General features: G+C 49.2%; 1 long non-coding RNA gene across 1 annotated transcript; it reads left to right on the forward strand.

Moving 5' to 3' along the window:
* Nucleotides 1–3,424: 3,424 nt before the first annotated feature.
* LOC118146303 (uncharacterized) lies at nt 3,425–20,361 on the forward strand. The gene is made up of 2 exons (XR_013524929.1): nt 3,425–3,583; nt 20,091–20,361. It is a non-coding gene; the product is annotated as an uncharacterized LOC118146303 (long non-coding RNA).
* The last annotated feature ends 318 nt before the right edge of the window (nt 20,362–20,679 follow it).

The following is a 20,679-nucleotide window of genomic DNA, read 5'->3' on the forward strand; positions in this document are numbered from 1 at the left end:
CTTGGCTTATAGCTGATTATGTGATCACAGGATTTTAGTCTCTACATTTGCACTGATGTTTATGAGAAGTAACTTGTTTTTTAAAAATTGAAGCAGAAGCGACTTACAGAAGAACACATGCATCTTAAGTTACAGCTGGTGAATTTTCTTTTTCTTTTTTTCTTTTTGAGATGGAGTCTCAGTCTTACTCTGTCACCCAGGCTGGAGTGCAGTGGTGTGATCCCAACTCACTGCAACCTCTGCTTCCTGGGTTAAAGTGATTCTCCTGCCTCAGCCTCCAGAGTGGCTGGGATTACAGGTGCCCACCACCATGCCTGGCTAATTTTTGTATTTTTCATGGAGATGGGGTTTCACCATGTTGGCCAAGCTGGTCTCCAACTCCTGACCTCAAGTGATCCTCCCGCCTCAGCCTCCCAAAGTTCCGGGATTACAGGTGTGAACCACTATGGCCAGCAACAGCTGGATGAATTTTCACAAAGAGAATGCACCTGCAAAACCAACATTTAGCTCGAGAAACAGACATTACTGCCCCCACAGCCCTTCTCCTGGCAACCTTCTAGTCACCACACTCCACAAAGGTAACCACTCTCCTGACCATAGATCAGTTTTGCCTGGTTTTGAACTTCATGTCAATGGGTCATATAGAATGACTCTCAGTGTTGGGCCTCATTCTCTCAACGTTACACCTGTGGGATTCATTCCTGCAGTTATATGTGGTATACTTGACAGCGTTAACTTTTTTTTTTTTTTGGAGGTGGAGTCTCACTCTGTCACCCAGGCTGGAGTGCAGTGGCAGGATCTCAACTCACTGCAATCTCTGCCTCCTGGGCAAGTGATTCTCCTGTCTCAGCCTCCCAAGTAGCTGAGATTACAGGAGCCCACTAACCACGCCTAGCTAATTTTTGTATTGTTAGTACAGATGGGGTTCCACCATGTTGGCCAGGCTGGTCTCAAACTTCTGATCTCAAGTGATCCACTTGCCTCAGCCTCCCAAAATGCTGGTATTACAGGCACACGCCACCACGCCCAGCTAATTTTTTTTTTGGCATTTTTAGTGGAGGCAGGGTTTCACGATGTTAGCCAGGCTTGTCGAGAACTCAGGTGATCTGCCTACTGCGGCCTCCCAAAGTGCTGGGATTACAGGAGTGAGCCACCGCACCCTTGCCTGGCCATTTTTTTTTGAGATGGAGTCTAGCTCTGTCGCCCAGGCTGGAGTGCAGTGGCGCGATCTCCACTCACTGCAACCTCTGCCTCCTGGGTTCAAGTGATTCTCCTGCCACAGCCTCCTGAGTAGCTGGAATTACAGGTGCCCACCACCACGCCCAGCTAATTTTTGTATTTTTAGTAGAGATGGGGTTTCATTGCGTTGGCCAGGCTGGTCTCAAACTCTTGACCTCGTGATCTGCCGGCCTCAGCCTCCCAAACTGCTGAGATGACAAGCATGAGTCACTGCGCCACTGAGACGACAAGCAAGACTCTGTCTCTCTCTCTCTCTCTCTCTCACACACACACACACACACACACATACACGGCCTTTTTTTTTGAGACAGAGTCTCGGTCACCCAGGCTGGAGTGCAGTAGTGTGATATCAGCTCACTGCAACCTCGGCATAACAGTCCAAGTGATTCTCATGCGTCGGCTTCCCGGGTAGCTGGGACTACAGGTGTGCACCAACACGCCTGGCTAATTTTTGGATTTTTAGTAGAGATGGGGTTTTACCATATTGGTCAAGCTGGTCTTGAACTCCTGACCTCAAGTGATCCGCCTACCTGAGCCTCCCAAAGTGATCAGATTACAGACGTTAGCCACTGGGTTGAGCCAGACAGTGTTCACTTCTAATCCAGAGTGGGGTCCTGAAAAAAGTTCTTGAGGCTCCGTGAATCTGCCAGTTGGAGAAAAGTGTATGTGGTTGCCTGCTGATTCAAGGGGACTGAGCCAGGCATGGTGGCTCAGGCCTGTAATCCCAGCACTTTGGGAGACTGAGGCAGGTGGATCATGAGATCAAGAGATTGAGACCATCCTGGTCAACATGGTGAAATCCTCTATCTACTAAAAATACAAAAATTAGCCAGGTGTGGTGGCGTGCACCTGTAGTCCCAGCTACTCATGAGCCTGAGGCAGGAGAATCACTTGAACCTGAGAGGCAGAGGTTGCAGTGAGCTGAGATCACACCACTGCACTCCAGTCTGGGTGACAGAGCAAGACTGTCACACACACACACACACACACACACACACACACACACACACACACAGGTGGGGGCTGAAAGCACTCAACCATGGAGCACACAGCACTGTCTTTGGCATTCACTTTGCAGCCTGGGTCTTGCCTGAAGTTCCAGTCCACAATCCTAGACTTGTTCCTATGCGGCACTCTCAGGTATGCCTCTAGGCTTTGCAGACATGTGGCCTCTAGGCTTTGCTCCCTCTACCTGGGATGGTGTCCCCTTGTGTGGCTGCCTAGCAAACACCTCTGCATCTTGTGTTGGGGCTGCCTCCTCTGTGAGGCTTTCCCTGACTTCCCTGGGCTGTGTTCCCCTGTGCTTTGTCCACATTACCCCTGCAGCATTTCTCACAGCATGCGGTCCCTGTAGGTCTGTCTTCCCATTAGACTGTGGGCTTCTGGAGGCCACGAGCGTGGGGCAACACTGAACTCCCTCCCAGAGTGACTGAGGAGGGAGTCAGACACATCCCCACCCAGGGCTATCAGATGTGGGGGGCAGGGTTCTGACCCCAACTCACCTGCCTCGTTCAACATGGGGCTCAGTTGGCCCTGGCATCCCTGCACCATCAGCAAAGGTGGGCAGAGTCAGAACTGCGGGCTGGGGCTTCCTTGGAAAGGCCCCAGGGCCCAAGGCTGAGCTACTTGAGCAGGCAGGCATCAGTTTTCTCATTTATGAAATGGGGACAATAAACCTGGTCACCTTCCTCTTCCTGGGAAGAATACGAGGTTAATGAATGCTCAAGACCGGACATGACTGTACCTAAGGTGGGGTGCAGCTGCCTGAGGCAAGGGAATGACCTTGGCGATCCTTGGCTCCCTCTTCCTCCGGGAGACTGAAGGACAGTGTGAGACCCACAGTTCAGCGCAGCTGCTCTCCTTGGTTCTCCACCCTGCCCTGGGTGGGTCTTGGCTTGAAAACCCTAATCTGCTTGCTAAGCACCGACCCCACTCTGTGCCCTGCCCCCGCCGTGCCTAGTCCACTCCACGGCCCTCAAGTGGTTTCTTTGTCCGTTTCAGCAGACCCTCCTCACCGTGTCCCTCTCCAGGCAGCCTCCTCTTATCTATTTTGGACGTGCTGGGACTTGTCTACACTGTAGGCATTTGTCAAGGGTTTACAGGTCCTAGTTGTTCCTCAACTTCCGACCCTGTAGGTCAGTCTCCACCTTATGCTAATTTAGGATTGGGGCCACAGCATGTGACCGCGATATGGACGGTCCTGGGAGAGCAGGCTCCACCCCGTGAGGAAGCGGGCGGCCGCTCCGTTGCCATGGCAGCCGAGAGCACCCCGCGAGCCTCCTCACTGGTCACCAAGCCGAGGTCCCTCCTCCTCCAGCAGAAGAGACCAACCAAGGCAGACCTGGTGCGACCCAGTTGAGGGATTAGCGGGTGATGAGTCTCCCCGAGTCCGGCAGGGAGACCCGCGGGCCCCCCCTTCCGCTCCTCGTGGCCTTCCCGCGTGGCGCAGCCGTGGCTTGGGATTGGAGTCAGGGTCGCGCTCGCGGGGCGCGCCTCGGGCAAAGCTAGGGAGGCGCGGAGCTGGAGGGAACCGAGGGAGGAGGCCACTCTGGCCGCCCGGGAGGGCCGGGGCTGCGGCCCGGACGTTTCCGAGGACCGCCTGGCGGAGGCGGTTGCCATGCAGGCGGGGAGGAGGCAGAGGAGGAATATATTAAGGAAGGGGGTGGAAGGGTCCCACTGGCTGAAGACTGAGCTCGGGCAGTGGAAGGACCCTGGGCTCGGAGTTGCATGGAACCCTGTGCAAACTCCGCCTGTGGCCTAGTGCACGCGAGCCTTCCTGTCTCGGCTGGGGCGGGGAGTGGGGGAGGAGCGGCGAACTTATACTTTGTGCCTATCCGTGTGCTGAAAACCCTAGCTTTCTCTCCAAAATTCCCTCAAAACGACCCTGAAATAGGTGGATGCTATACTTGTGCCCATTTTGCAGATGAGGAAACAGTTTGAAGTGGGCTACGTAGGAAAAGCCCGGAGTGAGCTCAGTTCCCAGACATGAGAATGATGTGGCCGGTTGGTGGTTATCTGGGGGGGGAAGTAGGAGGTGCCGCGCCCACCCCCACCCGCAGGCATCCTGGCCGGCCCGGAAGGAAGGGTTCGTGCCAAGCCGTGAGACTGTGTGGTTTCCTGTAGCAAATCTGCGTCAGGCTGTCTCCGTGGGGTTAACCGCCGCGAACTGGTAACAGCGCCTTCACTCCAAGACATCAGAAAGGGGAAACTGAGCTTTATCGGCAGAGGTCCCCGGGCCAGGTACAGCGGATTAAAGAACATGGAGGCAGGGCGCGTGGCTCTCATTTTAAACCCATCACTTTGGGAGGTCAAGGAGGGAGGATCGCTTGAGACCAGCAGTTGGAGACCAGCCTGGGCAAGATAGGGAGACCCCTTCTCTAAAAAGAAAGAAAGAAGATGGAGCCCACCCCTCAGGGGAAGGAAGGAGAAAGTGTTTCTAACTCCTTGTCCTTTCAAAACAGGTTGAGGTTCCCTCTGGACCCCGTTTAAGAAGAACAGACCATTTAGCTTAGCCTAGTTGGGGTTGAGGCCTGGCAAGGCGTGACCCACTTGGGGCAGATGTGTTGCAGCCGAGGGCCTGAACCAGGACAGTGGCTGAACTTGGCATTAGACTGGACCTAATCTCTAAGCCTCATTTCCTCATCTGTAAAATGGGTTTGATCAATTAGCCAGGCCTGGTGGCATCTGCCGGTAATCCCAACTACTCCGGAAGCTGAGGCAGGAGAATCGCCTGAACCTGGGCAGCAGGGGTTGCGGTGAGCCGAGATGGCGCCACTGCACTCCGGCGTGGGGAACAAGAGCGAAATTCCGTCTTAGTAATAATAATAATAATAATAATAAATGGGTTTGATCAAATTCTAAGGATAATGAAAAATAATCCTGACGCCCACTAGAACATTTCTTGGTGCCACCCTGCAGGCGTGCCCCCCCATAACAGGGTTTTCACAGAGTCACAGGAAGAGGCTTTTGTCAAGATGCCCTCACAGTTCACCTCAGGGGCCAGAGCTGCCTGCCTAGTAATTTTCCAACATTTATGGAGCACCTGAGAGCTGATTTTTTTTGAGCCTTATGGGGCATTGGGCCCTATGTTAAGTGTTGGACCCTGGCCGACCCTTTTAATTATCGCAGAACAGGCCGGGCGTGGTGGCTCACGCCTGTAATCCCAGCACTTTGGGAGGCCGAGGCGGGTGGATCACGAGGTCCAGAAATCGAGACCATCCTGGTCAACATGGTGAAACCCCGTCTCTACTAAAAAGACAAAAAATTAGCTGGGCATGGTGGCGCGTGCCTGTAATCCCAGCTACTCAGGAGGCTGAGGCAGGAGAATTGCCTGAACCCAGGAGGCGGAGGTTGCGGTGAGCCGAGATCGCGCCATTGCACTCCAGCCTGGGTAACAAGAGCGAAACTACATCTCAAAAAAAAAAAAAAAAAAAATTATCGCAGAACAACCCTTTCTCCTAAAAAAAATTATGTTCTCATTCCCATTTTGCAGATGAGAAAACAAGTTCAGAGAGGTTAAGAAGGTTCACCATGTGAATGTCAGACTTTTTTTTGAGATGGAGTCTTGCTGTCACCCAGGCTGGAGTACAATGGCGCGACCTCGGCTCACTGCAACCTCTGCCTCCCCGGTTCAAGCAATTCTCCTGCCTCAGCCTCCTGAGTAGCTGGGATTACAGGCATGCACCACCACACTCGGCTAATTTTGTATTTTTAGTAGAAAGGGGGTTTCTCTATGTTGGTCAGTCTGGTCTCGAACTCCCTAACTCAGGTGATCCGCCTGCCTCGGCTTCCCAAAATGCTGGGATTACAGGCGTGAGCCACCGCGCCTGGTCAAATGTCAGACTCTTAATGATGCAACTGCCGGAAAACCTGACTCAAACTGGTTTGTGCTAAAAAGGGAATCTACTGGCTCAGGAACCTGAGAACTGCAGGCCTGACTTGATCTGGAGATGCCACGACGTCATGAAGACTCGTATCCCAGAGTCTTTCTCCTTTGCCTTTGCCCTCTTAGGAAGGATTTGTGCTCCATGAGCGTTGCTGCAGCTGCAGGGGCTCATCATCCCAAGTTCTAGTGGAGTAGAAAAGAGGCTCTGTCCTTGGGAATTGTGACACACATCCCGGGTTTCACTCTAACTGGACAATTGGGGTCACATGACCACACAGATACCAGGGGCAGGGCAGGAATAATCCCGTGTTGATTGGCAAGTCTGTTCACAGGCCCCACACCTGCAGCCTCCCCTGCTCCAATGGGCTGAAAGGGAAGGAGGGAAGAGGGTTTCCCCAAAGGAGGAATTGAAGAGATATCGATGAGTGCCCATTGATAATGTCCCAATGCCAGGGCTTCAGAGCCCACCTCCTGACTCCCTCTGTACCTTCTACTACAGGTGCCAGTCAGGGAGAAATGGATTGGAAAGTGAAGCTCTTGAACCTGGGAGGCAGAGGTTTCAGTGAGCGGAGATGGCACCGCTGCACTCCAGCATGGGGAACAAGAGCAAAGCTCCATCTTAGTAGTAATAATAATAATAATAATAATAATAAATGGGTTTGATCAAATTCTGAGGATAATGAAAAATAATCCTGACACCCACTAGAACATTTCTTGGTGCCACATCTGGTGCCTGTTCCCATCCCCTGACCTGGGCTTCTTTTGCTCCCTGGAGGGTCCTTGAAGCCCTTCTGATTGCTTCAGGCTGGGCCACTGCCGCCATGGAAGGGCCTCTGGGTTTAGCTGGAGTGATGCAGTGTCCTGGGGGCCAGCTGCCTCCTGTTTCTCCAGCAGAGGCGAGCTTCCTCGGGGACTGGCACTATGTTCTCCCTTCCCCTGTGTGTGGTCCCTCTCTGGGACCAGGCAGGATTTGTGCAGTGGACAGCAGTTGTGATTTTGAGGGACCCTAGGAAGGCCCTCGCCTACCCCCTGTATGCCTGTTTTACTTTTTAAATCCCATAATTAGATGGGGAGATGGGGTTTCACTTCTTTTATTCCTGTTAAGATTCATATGCCCCCAGGGGAGAGAGAGAGAGAGAGAGAGGAGAGAGAGAGAGAGAGAGAGAGAGAGAGAGAGAGAGAGAGAGAGAGAATAGTAGATCATCTTTTTTTTTTTTTTGAGACAGAGTTTCACTCTTGTCGCCCAGGCTGGAGTGAAGTGGTGTGATCACAGCTCACTGCAACCTCTACCCGCTGGGTTCAAGTGATTCTCCTGCCTCAGCCTCCCAAGTAGCTGAGATTACAGATGCCAGACACCATGCAGGCTAATTTTTGTATTTTTAGTAGAGACAGGATTTTGCCATGTTGGCCAGGCTGGTCTCAAACTCCTGACCTCAGGCGATCCACTTGCCTTGGCCGCCCAAAGTGCTGGGATCACAGGCCTGAGCCTCCACACTCACCCAAGCATCGTAGATCTGGTCATTCATTAACATTTTAGTGTGAAGTAGTTCACAGCATCTGTCCTGACAGCAGGCACATATCAGGCACTTGATCATGGACACCACTGACTGATCACCTAATCTGTGCTGTGCACTGATTCAAAAGCTTCTCATGCATTATCTCATTAATCTTTATAACAACTCTATGAGATAGGAACTAGTATAATCCCTGTTTTACAGATGAGAAAACTAAAGCCCAGAGGAGTTAAGGACTTTGCCAAAGGTCTCCAAGCAGTGGAGCAGGGATGTGAACACAAGTCTGGTCCCAGAGCCTGCACTGCCTATCCCTACCCTGGAGAATCCCTAACACTCTTTAGTTAACAAATGTATTCATATACATCTTTTGGTCTTCCTACAATTCAGCGAAGTAGTTGCTATGATCACTCCCATTTTACAGGGGAGAATAGTTAAGCGGCTAAGTTCAGTCAATGGCAAGCTGCAGGTCCAGGGTTCAGACCAGTGCCCCATTTCAGATTGGCTCTTCTCTCTGAACCCCACGAAGCACCTGGTAAGAGGAGAGCCTTGAGTCAGTTCCCTGGTGTGTTGGGAGCAGAGGGAGAGTGTGGTAGGAATGGAAGCTGGGAGCTTCCAGAACAAACTCAACCTTTCCTTCATTCTTCCTCTTCTCCCTCCTACTTTCTCTTCCTTCCTCTCTTCCACTCATTCATCCATCCACCTGAGCATGTACTAAGGGTCAATGACCATAATAAGTGTTCCTCACAGAGCTGACAGGCTAAAAAACTGGCCGGGCACAGTGGCTCATGCCTGTAATCCCAGCAATTTGGGAGGCTGAGGTGGGAGGATCACTTGAGCCCAGGAGATCAAGGCTGCAGTGAGCCATGATTGCACCACTGCACTCTAGCCTGGGCTACAGAGTGAGACTCTGTTTCAAAACAGACAAAAACTAACAACACATGCTGTTTGTTGAGTGTTGATAGTAAGTGGGGCTCTAAGGCATCTTTTTGGGTAAGACACTAGGGCTTAGGAAGGACTGCCCCACGCCGGGCGCAGTGGCTCACAACTGTAATCCCAGTGCTTTGGGAGGCCGAGGCGGGCAGATCGCCTGAGGTCAGAAGTTCGAGACCAGCCTGGCCAACAAAGAGAATCCATGTCTCTACTAAAAATACAAAACTTAGCTGGGCATGGCAGCAGGCACCTGTTAATCCCAGCTACTCGGGAGGCTGAAGCTGGAGAATTGCTTGAACCCAGGAGTCGGAGGTTGCAGTGAGCCGAGATTGCGCCGCTGCACTCCAGCCTGGGTGACAGAGTGAGACTTGGTTTCAAAAAAAAAAAAGGAAGGACTGTCCTAAGGCCAACACCAGCCTGACTCCACAGTGGGAGCATCTCACCACTAGGCCACTAGGCTGGACTGCCTCCCTCTTGGAGTATAGTGAGAGTTAAGTGGATACTTATGGATGATGAATGCCCCCCCGACGCCGGGCTCTTCGACTGTAGACCCCAACACCAGAGGCAGCCATCTCTGCTGTTTTCCATCACTTGCCTACCACTAGGAGTCACCTCAAAGAGGAAGCAGAGTGGGGAGGGCCAACTTACACAGCACCTCCCAGGTGGACTGAATGAGAGTGACGTAACCAGAGCTCCTAGAAGGGCTTGCAGGGTGTTAGGGAGGCCTTGACTGGTCCCCCTGGGCAATCTTCTAATCATGACTTCATTGTACCTCAGTTTCCTATTCTGTAATTGACCTGCTTACAAGCTGCACCTGAAGGATTAGCCATCGGAAACTTGGTAGAACAGGCTGGATGCTTCATCCTCCCTGCCTTGTGACCTGGTTCTTCCCAGTTCTTCATGGCGATGGTTTGCCACTTTACAGATGTGGAAACAAGGCTCAGAGGCGTGGGCCCAAAGCCACCTAAGGAGTGTTAGAAATGCAATGAGAACCCACCCAGCTCTCAACTTTAATACCCCATCAAGTTTCTACCAAGCACTCACATATGCCAGAGTCTGAGCTATGCTCTGGAGATAGAGCAGTGAGCTGGGTAGGTTTTTCCCACCTCTGGGGCACCAATTCCAGGAGGGGGTGCCAGACAAGGGAAGAAATGATGTAGGACAAGGTGACAAGAGTTAGAAGACTTGGCAGGGCAGAGGACAGTGGGCTGCTCAGGGCTGTGTCAGCTCTCACACTTGGGAGGACCCAGCAGAGCAAAGGTTTGGGGACTGTGGAGTTGCAGTGGGCGAAGCTGAGGTCACAGATCTCACTATCTTTGGCTTAAGTGGGGTGCTGACTCAGTGGGGGAGAGTTGGAGTTACCCCACCCTCAAAAACACCCGGACCAAGCCCACTTTCAGCCTCTGCCGCTGCTCTCAGGCTGTACTCTGCTCACCTGGAGTTTCAAACCCAGCAGTGTCCTTGTCTTGGGTGGTTTCTAGCCCCACCTGCTTTCCTGGAGTCTCGCTCATCCATCGCTCCTGCCAGGCATGTATCAGTGTCACTCTGAGTAACTCCAGGTACCCAGGGTGACCTCACCCACTCCTGATTCCGTTTGAGTCATTCTCCCCATTTCTGGAAGGTGGCTCTTGGCCATTCTTACCTCATGCTCCAGCACCTACGGCTTCTGGGAGCAGCGGGCCCCTCCCCACCCCTGCTGATTAACCAAGTCTATTGGAGGGAAGGGGGGGAAACAGAGACAGGCAGGCCTGGGTCCACCTAAAATTGAGGCAGGATCCCCAGCAGGAAAGATGGGGGAGTCCTAGAAGGGGACCCTCCACTATGGGAATTAACCCCCTTCATCTCACCTCCGCCCTCTCCTTTCCAATCACCAACATTCTCCAATCTATTTTTCTATTCTGAAATAATTTTTAATTTTTTAATGTTTTTGTAGAGATGGGGTCTCACTACGTTGCCCAGGCTGGATTCCTGGGCTCAAGTTATCCTCCTGCCTCAGCTTCCTAAATATTAATAGCTGGGATTCTAGGGGTGGGCCATTACGCCTGGCTTACTTTCCTGATTTTAACAGGAAAAGGACATTACCTGGGAAGAACAGTGATTGTTAATTGATCATTTGATTGATTGGGCTGGGCACTCTCCAGATATCATTAGAGTCTTACAATATTTCATTATTTGTCTTCATTTTCCAGATGAGGAAACTGAGGCTCAGAGAGGAGATTTGACTTATCCAAGGTCACACAGTAAGGAATTAGCTGAGCTGGGGTTGGAACCCAGGTGTATCTGACTTCAGAGTTGCTTAACCAGGACCACCCCAACTGCCCACAGATGGGAGAGATAAGAGGAAGATCACTCCACTCACAGAGCTGGAGCCTGCTCAGATCCAGCATCATACATTCCCCCAGATCCCTTTGTAGTAGTGTAGGAGGGCACAGGAGCTCTACCCAAGAGTCTGGGGCCATCACTTCCTTAGTAGGAAGAGCCCACCGTGGATACTCCTCTTGTGAGCTAGTGGGCCAGACCCGTGTAGCTTGGTGGGCGTCATGGCTGGGGATCCTGTCTCATTTTTTAGGTGGGCCCAGGCCTGCCTGTCTCTGTTTTCCCCACCCTTCTCTTCCATAGCTGGTCCCTAGTTGGCTATGGAGTTTTCCCACTGGCCTCTTGGACTCCAGCCTCCCTCTCCTACCCATCCAACCCTCATGCCAGACAAGGCTATACAGCTCACAGCTGTGCCTTCCAACATGGAGGCCATGGGCCATGTGTGGCTGTTGAGTGCTTGACATATACCTAGCGCTGCTGAGGAGCTGCACTTTACATTTTATTTAATTGGCCGGGCGCAGTGGCTCACTCCTGTAATCCCAGCACTTTGGGTGGTTGAGGCAGGCAAATCGCCTGAGGTCAGGAGTTCGAGACCAACTTGGCCAACAAGGAGAATCCCTGTCTCTACTAAAAATATAAAACTTACCTGGGCATGGTGGCAGGCACCTGTTAATACCAGCTACTCAGGAGGCTGAGGCTGGAGAATCACTTGAACCCGGGAGGCAAAAGTTGCAGTGAGCCGAGATTGTGCCACTGCACTCCAGCTCAGATGACAGAGCGAGACACTAACTCAAAAAAATTTTTAATTTTAATTAATATACATTTAAGTCATTTAAGTTTAAAAAATGATACTCAGCTAGACGAGGTGGCTCATGCCTGTAATCCGAGCACTTTGGGAGGCCAAGGCAGGCAGATCACAAGGTCAGGAGTTCAAGACTATCTGGCCAACATGATGAAACTCCATCTCGACTAAAAATACAAAAGTTAGCTGGGCATGGTGGAAGGCACCTGTAGTCCCAGCTACTCAGGAGGCTGAGTCAGGGGAATCTCTCGAACCCAGGAGGTGGAGGTTGCAATGAGCCGAGATTGCAGCATCGCACTCCAGCTGGGGCAACAGAGAAAGACTCTTGTCTCAACAACAAAAAAAAGTGATACCCATTTCAGATATTGGAAAATGTTAAAGGATGTTTGGAACAACTTGGGCACATGAATCTACTTTTTCAACTGCAAATTTTATGAAATCTAAATACAGATCATTTTACTGACGAAAATTTAGCAAATGCTGTAAATATAAACTAGTTACCAGATTTTGGAGAGTTAAAGAAATGTAAAATATCTAATTCAAAATTTTATATTGATTCATGTTTAATGATCTTTTTTTTGATACAGAGTCTGTCTCCCAGGCTGGAGTGCAGTGGCATGATCTTGGCTCCACAACCTCTGTCTCCCCGGTTCAAGCAATTCTCCCGCCTCAGCCTCCCAAGTAGCTGGGACTACAGGCATGTGCCACCATGCCTGGCTAATTTTTCTGTATTTTTAGTAGAGACAGGGTTTCTCCATGTTGGTCAGGCTGGTCTTGAACTCCTGACCTCAGGTGATCCGCACACCTCGGCCTCCCAGGGTGCTAGGATTACAGGCGTGAGCCACTGTGCCCAGCCTAATGATACTATTTTTATGTCAGACTAAATAAAATATGTTATGAAAGTTAATTTCACCTGGTTCTACATTTTAATAAGGCTACTGGAAAATTTTAAATTACTTGTATGGCTCATATTATATTTCTTTTTTTTTTGAGACAGAGTCTTGCTCTATCCGCCAGGCTGGAGTGCAGCGGTGTGATCTCAGCTCACTGCAACCTCCACCTCCTGGGTTCAAGTGAGTCTCATGCCTCAGCCTCCCAAGTAGCTAGGATTACAGATGCCTACCACCATGCCCAGCTAATTTTTGTATTTTTGGTAGAGACAGGGTTTCACCATGTTGGCCAGTCTGGTCTCAAACTCTTGACCTCAGGTGATTTGCCCGCCTTGGCCTCCCAAAGTGCTGGGATTATAGGTATGAGCCACTGTGCCCAGCTTTGTATTATATTTCTATTGGACATTGCTAGACTAGAGGTTAAATGTGGAGGCTCAAATCCTGTCTCTGTGTGTCCTTGAGCAACTTCACTAACCTCTCTGGGCCTCAGTTTCCTCACCTATAAAACAGCTAGCACCTCTCCCATAGAGTTGTTCAGAGGAAAATATGAGATAATATTTGTAAGGCACTTAGCACAGTGCCTGGCATATAGTAGGTACTCAGAAAAAAAATTATTATAGGCTTCCTTTTTTTTTTTTTTTTTTTTTTTTTTTCCCTGAGAGAGAGTCTTGCTCTGTCACCCAGGCTGGAGTGCAGTGGTGCAATCCCGTCTCACCACAACTTCCACCTCCCAGGTTCAAGGGATTCTCCTGCCTCAGCCTCCTGAGTAGCTGGGACTACAGGTGCTTGCTACCATACCTGGCTAATTTTGTATTTTTAGTAGAGATGGGGTTTCGCCATGTTGGTCAGGCTGGTCTCAAATTCCTGACCTCAGATGATCTGCCTGCCTCAGCCTCCCAAAGTGCTGGGATTACTGCATGAGCCACCACACATGGCCTGTAGGCTTCCTTTTACCATGACATTCCAAAGTACAATTCAGTGAATCTCAACAATATTTACTGAGTTTGGGTGTGGTGGCTCACACTTGTAATCCCAACACTTTGGGAGGCAAAGGTGAGAGGATCAATTGAGCCCAAGAATATGAGATCAGCCTGGGCAACAAAGTGAGATTCCCATCTCTACGAATAACAATAAGAACAATAAAACATTAGCTGGGAGTGGTGGTGCATGCCTGTGGTCCCAGCTACTTGGGAGGCTAAGGTGGGAGGATCACTTGAGCCTGGGCAGTTGAGGCTGCAGTGAGCTGTGTTTGTGCCACTGCACTCCAGCAGGGTGACAGAGCAACACAAAATAAAAAACAAGCAAAAATTACTGAGCTAGCTATGTGCCAGGCTCTTAGGATTTGGTGGAGAACCAGCCCAGCAATGCCTCTGCTGTCATGGAACTCCCATCCTGTAGACGGGAGGTGGTCACTGAACAAACACACAGGCTAACTTCGGGTGTTGTAAGGGCTGTGGAGAAAATGAAATTTGGAGCTGCAGGCCAGGCTTGGTGGCTCACGCCTGCAATCCCAGCTACTTGAGAGGCTGAGGCAGGAAAATCGCTTGAACCCGGGAGACAGGGGTTGCAGTGAGCCGAGATCGTGCCACTGCACTCCAGCCTGAGCAACAAGAGTGAAACTCTGTCTCAAAAAAAAAAGGAAAGAAATGCAGAGCTGCACTCGAGGCTGGCTGCTTTTGCAGGCGTGGCCAGGGCATGCTGCCTTGTGGAGCAGGGGACAGTGAACTAAACCTGATGCTCTGGTAGCTGGCCAGGGGATGCTCTGAGGGAAGAGTGTTCCCACAGTAGGACTGGCAAGAGCAGGGGCCGCAGGACCAGCCCCAGTAACAGCTGTCTGTCTTCTGTATTCCTCAGTCTGCTTCGCAAAGCAGGGTCATGTTATTTTCTTCCTCATCTGTTCTTTTTTTTTGAGATGGAGTCTCTGTCACCCAGGCTGGAGTGCAGTGATGCTATCTGGGCTCACTGCAGCCTCCACCTCCTGGGTTCAAGCAATTCTCCTGCCTCAGCCTCCCAAATGGCTGGGACTACAGGCACACGCCACCATGCCTGGCTAATTTTTGTATTTTTAGAAGAGACAGGGTTTCGCCATGTTAGCCAGGCTGGTCTTGAACTCCTGACCTCAGGTGATCTGTCTGCCTCGGCCTCCCAAAGTGCTGGGATTACAAATGTGAGCCACCAAGCCTGGCCCCTCATCTGTTCTGCATTCTCCTGTCTGCCTAGCAAGTCTCCTTTGCCCCTCCAAATCTAGTTCCTTATCCTAGGAAGTTCCCCATGATGGCTTCTGTCTCCCCTGGTCTCTCTCTGCGGTTCTTCTAGACTGAATACTTGATTCTGTACCATCCTGCCTCCAACCCCACTTCGTCTTTCCAGATCAGTTGTGTCTCAACAAACTTGCCCCTTTCCTAGGGCAAGACCTAGAACATTTCTCTTAGCTGAGCCATTCAATGAAACCTACGGATTGCCAGAGCTTGGCTCCGGGGAACCTGAGAGGCATGTCTGCCCAGGCAGAGTGGAAAATCCCCCAATGTGGGAAGGGCCGTGGAAATTTCTTCTTAACGTTCTCCTTCCAGACTTAGACACACCCCAGAAAGCAGTCAAGCATTTGCTTAGTGACCTGCAAGAAGGCTCTGTTCTTCCTACCCTGAGCCCCGCCCCAGACTTGAACCCAGGGAGGGAAATCGGGTGGGGCGGGAGGGAAACAGCAGTGGCAGCGGCTGGCAGCTGAGCTGTGCCTCAAGGAATCTCTCTTAGGTGTCATCCAGTCCCATCCCCTCAGTTCAAAGATGAAGAAACAAAAGGATCAGTGGAAAACTCAGGCAAAACCACAGGTCTCCCCGTTCCCAATCTAAGCTCCTTCTGTTGCCCCCTGTTGCTTGGTTTCCTCATCTGTAAATGGGAATAATAATAGTGGTAGCTGTTTTGTAGTTGGTGATAAGTGAGTTAAATACACAAAAGATTCCGTAAATATGGGCTATTTATCCTCTTCAGTCCTGAGCCTGACCTTTCTTGTAGCCCTGTGGTACAGTGTGCAGTTCTCAACCCTCTCCTCTGACTTCCTAGAACATCCTAGAATGCTAGCGATCCCGAGCTCTCGCCTGGCCCCTCACCACTTACCACCTTGTAGGAGTGGGTGCAGCAGGACTTGCCTGTTGAGGCATTTGGAGTGGGACTGGGGTGTAGCGGGCCACAAAATTTCTTGGAAGTGTTGTGTGCTGGTGGTGCGAGTGTAAAATGGTGCAACCACTATGGAAAATAGTATGTCAGGTTCTCAAAAGATGAAAAATCACATTACCATATGATTCAACAATTCTGTTTCTGAGTCTACACCTGAAAGATGTGACAGCAGAGACTTGATGAGGTAACTGTACACCCATGTTCATAGCAGCTTTCTCACAATAACCAAAGGATGGGAGCAACCCAAGTGTCTGTGACAGAAGAATGGATAAGCAAAATGTGGTGTGTGCATACAACTGAGTACTATGTAGACCGAAGAAGGAAGGAAATGCTGTCACGTGCTACCACATGCATGAACTATAAGGATATTATGCGAAGTGAAATAAATCAGTCACAGAAAGACAAATACTACATCCACTTATATAAGTACCTAGAATAGTCAAATTACTAGAGACAGAAATTAGAATGGGGGTTGCCACGGGAGGAGAAAATGAATTGTTTAATGGGCATAGAGTGTCAATTTTAGAAAAGGGAAAAAGTTCTGGAGATTGATTGCACAATGATGAGAATATACTTAACACTTCTAAATCATATGCTCAAAAACGGTTCAGATGGCAACATTTATATTATGTGTATTTCACCACAATAGCAGTAATAACAATAATAATAAAGTGCTTGGGCTGGGCGCAGTGGCTCACATCTGTAATCCCAGCACTTTGGGAGGACAAAGTGAGCGGACCATCTAAGGGCAGGAGTTTGAAACCAGCCTGGCCAACATGGTGAAACTCTGTCTCTACTAAAAGTACAAAAATTAGCCAGGTGTGGTGGTACACACTTGTAATTCCAGCTACTTGGAGGCAGAGGCAGGAGAATCGCTTGAACCTGGGAGTCAGAAGTTGCAGTGAGCCGAAATCACGCCACTGCACTCCAGCCTCGGAGATGAGCAAAACTCTGTCTCAAAAATAATAATATAGGCTTATGGAGGGACTTTAAAAATAATAATAGTTTGGCCAGGTGTGGTGGCTCACGCCTGTAATCCAACCACATTGGAGGCCAAGGCGGGCGGATCACCTGAGGTCAGGAGTTCAAGACCAGCCTAACATGGTGAAACCCCGTCTTAAAATAATAATAATAATAAATAATAATAGTAAAGAGCTTGAAAGTAGCCCAAATAGGCCTCTCCAGAAAATGCTGGACTTGAGCTGTCATGGTCCTTTTCATCCTTCCCGCCTGTCACACTGTCACTGGGGCTCGAGTGCAATGGCGTGATCTTGGGTCACTGCAACCTCTGCCCCCTGGATTCACATGATTCTCCTGCCTTAGCCTCCTGAGTAACTGGGATTACAGGCGCACATACCACCACACCCGGCTACTTTTTTTTTTTGTATTTTTAGTAGAGACAGGGTTTCACTATGTTGGCCAGACTGGTCTTGAACTCCTGACCTCGTGATCTGCCTGCCTCGGCCTTCCAAAGTGCTAGGATTACAGGTGTGAGGCTCCTGGCTCTCTTAGCATTTTCTATAAGCCAGGCACAAGGCTAGGCAGGCAAAAACTGACATTCTATTGACGGAAACAGACAATAAAAAAAAAATTGAGCCAAAGTAATCATAGCTTCTCTTGGTTTTCCTTTTCTTAGTGAAATTTACCATATTTACACTAAATTGAGCTATAATTATGGAGCCATAATTTACTTTTTAAACTTCCAGAGCTTTTTTTTTTTTTTTTTCCAGATGGAGTCTCGCTCTGTCGCTCAGGCTGGGGTGCAATGGCTTGATCTCAGCTCACAGCAAACTCCCCTTCCCAGGTTCAAACAGTTCTCCTGCCTCAGCCTCCCAGGTAGCTAATTTTTGTATTTTTAGTAGATACAGGGGTTCATTGTATTGGTCAGGCTGGTCTCAAACTCCTGACCTCCAGTGATCTGCCTGCCTGGGCCTCCCAAAGTGCTGGGATTACAGGCATGAGCCACTGCACCCAGCCCAGAGCTTATTTTATATGCTTTTTGGGGAGTGTTGAATTTTTTTTTAATTGAGGTAAAATTTGCATGTAGCAAAATGCACCTTTTTTTAGATGTACAATTCCATGAATTTTGACAAATGTGTATTTTTAAAAACTTTATTGATATAATTGACATATCACAAATTTCAATGGATTTTAGTATGTTCAGAGTTCTGCATCCATCAACACAGTCAGGTTTAGAATATTTTCATCACCCCAAAAAGTAACTCAATACCCATGAGCAGTCACCCACTCTTTTCCTCAAACTCCCAGCCCTAGGCAACCACTAACCTACTTTCCGTCTCTATGGATTTTCATATTCTGGACATTTCATATAAATGGAATCATACAATATGTCATCCTTTGTGACATGCATCTTTCATTTAGCAGAATGTTTTGGAAACTCAGCCATGTTGTAGCATGTATCAGAATTGCCTTTCTTTTTTTTTTTTTTTGCCAATTAATGTTCCATTGTGTGGCTATGCCATACTTCATTTAAAGTCTGTTGAGGGACGGTAGGGTTGCTTTCACTTTTTGGGTATTGTGAATAATACTGCTATGAACATTCGTGTACAACTTTTTTTGTGTAGACATATGCTTTCACTTCTCTTGAGTGTATACCTAGAAGTGAAATTGCTAGGTCCTATGGTAACTCCATGGTTAGCATTTTGAGGAACCGCCGAACTGTTTTTTGTTTTTTTTGTTTTTGGTACGGAGACTTGTTCTGTTGCCCAGGCTGGAGTGCAGTGTCACAATCTCGGCTCACTGCAACCTCTGCCTCCCAGGTTCAAGCAGTTCTCCTGCCTCAACTTTCCAAGTGGCTGGGGTTACAGGCGTGTGCCACCATGCCCGGCTAATTTTTGTATTTTTAGTAGAGACAGCGTTTCACCGTGTGGCCAGACTGGTCTCAAACTCCTGACCTCAGGCAATCTGCCTGCCTCGGCCTCCCAAAGTGCTGGAATTACAGGCATGAGCCACCGTGCCCAGCCACTGAACTGCTTTTCAAAGTGGCTGCACCTGGCCTGTGCAGCGGCCTTTGCATCTAGAATGCATAAGAAACTCTTACAATTCAAATAAACAATGAGCAAAGATCTGAATATCTGAATATTTTCTCAGTCTGTGGGTTGTCTTTTCACTTTCATTCTTTTTTTTTGGCCCCCTGTGGGTAGTATTTCAGTCTTTTCACTTTCTTGATGGTGTCCTTTGAAGCACAACTGTTTTAAATTTTCATAAAATCCAACTTGTCAGTCTTCTTTCTTATCATTTGTGCTTTTGGAATCTTATCTAAGAAATAATTGCCTGATCTGAGATCATGAAGATTTACTCCTATATATCTTCTAAGAGTTTTATAGTTTAGCTCTTCCATTTAGACTTATGATACACTTTCCACTTTGAGTTAATTTTTGTGTATATATAAAAATTATTTTTATTTTTTAGAGTCTGAGTCTCTCTATGTTGCCCAGACCAGCCCTGAACTCTTGGGCTCAAGCAATCCTCCTGCCTCAGCCTCCTGAGTAGCTAGCTAGGCCTACAGGCACATACCACATACCCAGCTGTTTATGTATACCTGAAAAAGGGCTCGGCTCAGTGGCTCACGCCTGTAATCCCAGCACTGTGGGAGGCCGAGGTGGACAGATCATCTGAAATCAGGAATTTGAGACCAGCCTGACCAACATGGTGAAACCCTGCCTGCACTAAAAATATAAAAATTAGCTAGGTTTGGTGGTAGGCTCCTGTAGTCACAGCTACTTGGGAGGCTAAGGCAGGAGGATTGCTTGAACCCAGGAGTCGGAGGTTGCAGTGAGCCCAGATGGTGCCATTGTACTCCAGCCTGGGTGACAGAGCAAGATTCAGTCAAAAAAAAAAAAAAATGAGATTACAGGCATGTGCCACCACAGCCAGCTAATTTTTGTATTTTTAGTAGAGGCGATCCACCCGCCTTGGCCTCCCAAAGCGCTGGGATTACTGCACCTAACCGGAAGAACATTTTTATATCAGCTTTTTTTTTTTTTTTTGAGACAGAGTTTTGCTCTTGTTGCCCAGGCTGGAGTGCAATGGTGCAATCTCAGCTCACTGCAAACTCCACCTCCCATGTTCAAGCGATTCTCCTGCCTCAGCCTCCCAAATAGCTGGGATTACAGGAATGTGCCACCATGCCAGGCTAATTATGTATTTTTAGTAGAGATGGGGTTTCACCACGTTGGTAAGGCTGGTCTGAAACTCCCGACCTCAGGTGATCTGCTCACCTCAGTCTCCCAAAGTGCTGAGATTACAGGCATGAGCCACCGCACCCAGCTGATATCAGCTTCATAAGCGTTCCTATTTACCTTGTTTTTCTCTTGCAGCCCACATGGACTCATTTGTTATACATTATAGCGGGTGAATGAATAAATGAGTGGCCGAATGAATGCAGCGCACCAATCTCTACATTCAGAGCCACCAGCTCCACATGGCCACAGGCAGCATCTACTGCCCCAGACGTTTCCATGAATCTGCCCGTGACTGGGATCAGAATGGAGGTTCCTCAGCTGGGCCCCTGCATGCACACGTCTGGGTTTAATGGTTTTCTCTCTAATTTGTGATTCTTTCATTAAAAGGTCTTCCATTTCGGGATAATTACGGAGTCCTATAATGGTCTATTAATTGGGCCTGGTTTCTGTGCCCATGTTTCCTCAGCTTCCCCTGCTTCCTCCAGCAGCCAAAGTAGGATGTGGATGACGCAGGCTGCACCTGAGCTGGGAAACTGGGAGGGCTTGTGAGGGTTTAACGGAAGGCCCAGGAGGCAGGAGATCACACTGCCCATTTTAGTCCTGCAGATCCCCTCACGAGCTACTCTGGGCCTTAGTGTATCCTTCTGATTCATGAGGTGGAATTAAAAGAAACTTTTTTTTTTTTGAGGTGGAGCTCACTCTGTAGCCCAGGCTGGAGTGCAGT

Source organism: Callithrix jacchus, chromosome 12, assembly GCF_049354715.1.
Source record: "Callithrix jacchus isolate 240 chromosome 12, calJac240_pri, whole genome shotgun sequence".
Lineage (NCBI taxonomy): Eukaryota > Metazoa > Chordata > Mammalia > Primates > Cebidae > Callithrix > Callithrix jacchus.